We start from the raw sequence: 4,626 nt of genomic DNA on the forward strand, positions 1-4,626 counted from the left end.
CCTTTAAAATACTGAACAATTTGGAGGATATTGATTCATACAATTTCTTCAAAAGGTCAGATGTAACACGAACAAGGAGCAAAGGTTTCAAGCTCAACAAGCCACAGTGTAGGAGTGACAACAAATGCTTTTTAACCCATACGATTATGATCATGGCAATAAGGTTTCTAAAACAGTAGGCATTCTTCCAAAGCCAGACACTGTACTATGTTCCTCGCCCTAACCTAGTCACTCAGTATTATTCACTCATTTATCTATGTCTTGTCTATTTATGTCTTAAAGGTTACAAGACGTACATTAGTCAATACAATTGGTGCTTAAAATGTTAAGGATCTCTTGTGAAACACGGGTATTAATCAAAAAATTTATTATGTAAAATAAATAAAAAAGGCCCAAGGGCCATGAAGTAACAAGAATGCAAGGCCGGCACAAGCTGGCGTAAGTAGAGAAGACGGAAGATTCTTCATATTAAAAGACCCTGCTTCTACAAGATGGCAGTCACACCCTGCTTGCCCTGGACAATCACCATATGGAGAAGGACTGTTTACTGTGAAGGGAAGTCCACAAATACAATGCCAGCATGAGTCAGTCTTGAAGGGTAAACGATGATGGCACCCTCACAGTAACACAAAAGCCGAGCAAGCCCAGTGAGGAAGACCTGTTGATGGGAAGGAGGAGAATCATTAGTCACAACAAAATCCACATAGAAACAAAGGAGAGAAAAAATAAAGTGGATGTCTTCTTTTTGTATAGACATAATAAATATTGCCATTTGGCTATGTATTTATATGATATATAATAGAATACAGCATAAAACAAAATAAGAGGGGTGGTAGGAGAAGAAAAGATTAGTGTTCAGTGAGAATACACAAGGTCTTCTCTGAATACTCTTTATTTTCTTCAAGGCTGTGGGTCCCTACAATCGCACCAGAGGTGGTACACACCCCTATTATTATTTAAACAGGTGAGTAAAAATAGGTGAGTACACACACGGTGTTAGCAAACTTAGCCTCCAAACACACACACACACATGGTATCAGCAAGCTTAGCCTCCAAACACACACACACACACATGGTATCAGCAAGCTTAGCCTCCAAACACACACACACACACATGGTATCAGCAAGCTTAGCCTCCAAACACACACACACACACATGGTATCAGCAAGCTTAGCCTCCAAACACACACACACATGGTATCAGCAAACTTAGCCTCCAAATACACACATGGTATCAGCAAGCTTAGCCTCTAAACACACACACGCAAATGGTATCAGCAAGCTTAGCCTCCAAATACACACACACACATGGTATCAGCAAGCTTAGCCTCTAAACACACACACACACACACACACACATGGTATCAGCAAGCTTAGCCTCCAAACACACACACACACACATGGTATCAGCAAGCTTAACCTCCAAACACACACACGCACAAATGGTATCAGCAAGCTTAGCCTCCAAACACACACACACACATGGTATCAGCAAGCTTAGCCTCCAAACACACACACACACACATGGTATCAGCAAACTTAGCCTCCAAACACACACACACACATGGTATCAGCAAGCTTAGCCTCCAAACACACACACACACATGGTATCAGCAAGCTTAGCCTCCAAACACACACACACATGGTATCAGCAAGCTTAGCCTCCAAACACACACACACAGAAAATGGGGACATTGAAACAGTTGATAAACTTGATTTCAAGAGAGAGAGGTCACTATGGGGAACTTCAAATTTTTTTTAATAAGTAATTAGGCAGACTTGTTGCTAGACAGGGAAGTAAATTAAATGTATGCCAAATTTTGCAAAATATACAATGAAGGCACACAAACATTCATACCAAAACAGAGATGCAGGGCCAGAAAACAGGATTGGTTCAACAGAAATTGAGAGAGGGCCACAGACCAAAAGACACAAAAATGGAATGAAAGACATTGAAAAACTACAAGCAGATGTCAACAAAGTTTTCGATTGGGCAGCAGAAAATAACATGATGTTTAACAGTGATAAATTTCAGGTATGGCAAAAATGAGGATCTGAAACATAATACAGGGTACAAAACACAATCGAATCTTCCCATAGTAGAAAAACAGCATGTCAAGGATTTGGGAATAATGATGTCCGACGATCTAATGTTTAGGGAGCATAACCAAGCAAATATTGCGTCAGCCAGAAAAATGATCGGATGGATTACGAGAACTTTCAAATCCAGGGATCCCATCACAATGGTTGTACTCTTCAAGTCACTTATGTTGTCCCGTCTCGAGTACTGCTCAGTATTCACTTTCCCCTTCAGAGCACGGTTGCACGGTTGTTCCTGCCGGAACAACCGTGGACATCTTCAGGAGAAAACTGGACTGTTTTCTAAGAGAAGTTCCGGGATGTTGTGGGTATGTGGCCCTGCGGGCCGCTCCAAGCAACAGCCTGGTGGACCAAACTCTCACAAGTCGAGCCTGGCCTCGGGCCGGGCTTGGGGAGTAGAAGAGCAGAACCCCATCAAGCAGGTATCAAAATAGAAAGAAGCCAAACCCCCAATCATACCAGCGATACAAAGATGCGAGAAACAACTATACAGCAGTAAGGGAAGAAGCAGAAAGAAATTTTTAAAAAGGGATAATGGATAAATGTAAAACAGAACTGGGCCTATTCTACAAATTCATAAACAACAAATTGCAGGTAAAGGATAATATCCAGAGGTTGAAAATAGGAAACAGATTCACAGAAAATGATAATGCAATGTGTGAAACATTAAACCAAAAGTTCCAAAGTGTGTTTATACAAAATGAAATCTTAAGAGAACCAGACACAATAAGAATTTCTGAGAACATCATAGAGCGTATAGAGGTGTCTAGAGATGAAGTGGAAAATATGCTAAAGTAGCTAAGTAAGAACAAAGCAGTTGGTCCAGATGGAGTTTCACCATGGGTTCTGAGAGAATGTGCATCTGAGCTCAGCCTTCCACTTCACCTGATCTTTCAGGCATCCCTGTGTACAGGGGTCATAGCAAACATGTGGAAAAAGGCTAACATAGTTCCAATCTACAAAAGTGGCAACAGGGAAGACCCCACCCCTCTCAGTTATAGACCTGAATCATTGACAAGTGTAACAGTGAAAGGATTGAAAAAAAAAAATAATAAAAACTAAATGGGTAGAACACCTGGAGAGAAATTATATAATATCACACAGACAGTATTGTTTTCGATCTGGAAGATCCTGTGTATCGAATTTACTCAGTTTCTATGATTGAGCCACAGAGATTTTAAAGGAAAAAGGAAGTTGGGTTGACTGCATCTATCTAGACATAAAAAAGGCTTTCGACAGAGTTCCACATAAGAGGTTGTTCTGGAAACTAGAAAATTTTGGATGGGTGACAGGTAAGCTTCTAACATGGATGAAAAATTTTCTGACTGATAGAAAAATGAGGGCAGTAATCAGAGGCAATCGGACTGGAGAAGTGTCACAAGTGGAGTACCACAGTACATGCACCAGAAATGTTCATTGTCTACATAAATGATCTACCAGTTGGAATACAGAATTATATAAACATGTTTGCTGATGATGCTAAGATAATGGGATGGATAAGAAATTTAGATGATTGTCATGCCCTTCAAGAAAACCTGGACAAAATAAATATATGGAGCACCACTTGGCAAATGAAATTTAATGTGAATAAATTCCATGTTATGGAATGTGGAATAGAACATAGATCCCACACAACCTACAAATTATGTGAGAAATCTTTATATAATTCTGATAAAAGAAAGAGGTCTAGGGTTGATTCGAGATAGAAAACTATCACTTGAGGCCCACATAAAGAACGTTGTGTGAGGAGCCTATGCCATGCTTTCTAACTTCAGAATTTTGTTTAAATACATGGATAGCGAAATACTAAAGAAATTGTTCACGAGTTTTGTTCGGCCAAGGCTAGAATATGCAGCGGTTGTTTGGTGCCCATATCTTAAGAAGCACATCAACAAACTGGAAAAAGTGCAAAGACATGCTACTAAGTGGCTCCCAGAACTAAAGGGCAAGAGCTATGTGGAGAGGTCAGAGGCATTAAATATGCCAAAACTAGAAGACAACAAAAAGAGGTGATAAAATCACTATGTACAAAATAGTAACAGGAATTGATAAAATCGATAGGGAAGATTTCCCGAGACCTGGAACTTCAAGAACAAAAGGTCATAGATTTAAACTAACTAAACAAAGATGCCAAAGAAATATAAAAAAATTTCCTTTCGCATACAGAGTGGTACACGGTTGGAACAAGTTAAGTGAGAAGGTGGTGGCGGCCAAGACCGTCAGTAGTTTCAAAGCATTATGTGACAAAGAGTGCTGGGTAGACGGGACACCACGAGCGTAGCTCTAATCCTGTAACTACACTTAGGTAACTACATTTGGTGTCAGCAAGCTTACCGTCGAAACACACACAAACAGCCTGCCTATTATTCAAGGCCTTCTCTGAGTACTCTCTATTTTCTTCTCTGAGGCTATGGGTCCCTAATCTTGCACCAGAGGTGGTACAACTTTTAAGTTTTTAACTACTGCACTGAGCACCTGATTTTGGCAAAGACTTCTTAGTGCAATTGTCAAGGACATAGTTCTGGT

The 4,626-nt window shown here is 40.1% G+C and overlaps 1 long non-coding RNA gene across 1 annotated transcript in view; it reads right to left on the reverse strand.

The window, feature by feature from the left end:
* Window positions 1–350: 350 nt before the first annotated feature.
* Window positions 351–4,626, reverse strand: part of LOC138357681 (uncharacterized) — a 7,605-nt gene continuing 3,329 nt past the window's right edge. The window contains exon 3 of the long non-coding RNA XR_011225105.1: window positions 351–658. This is a non-coding gene — a long non-coding RNA (uncharacterized lncRNA). The remainder of the gene's footprint in view (window positions 659–4,626) is intronic.

The sequence above is a fragment of the Procambarus clarkii genome, chromosome 79 (assembly GCF_040958095.1).
Source record: "Procambarus clarkii isolate CNS0578487 chromosome 79, FALCON_Pclarkii_2.0, whole genome shotgun sequence".
NCBI classification, from domain to species: Eukaryota; Metazoa; Arthropoda; class Malacostraca; order Decapoda; family Cambaridae; genus Procambarus; species Procambarus clarkii.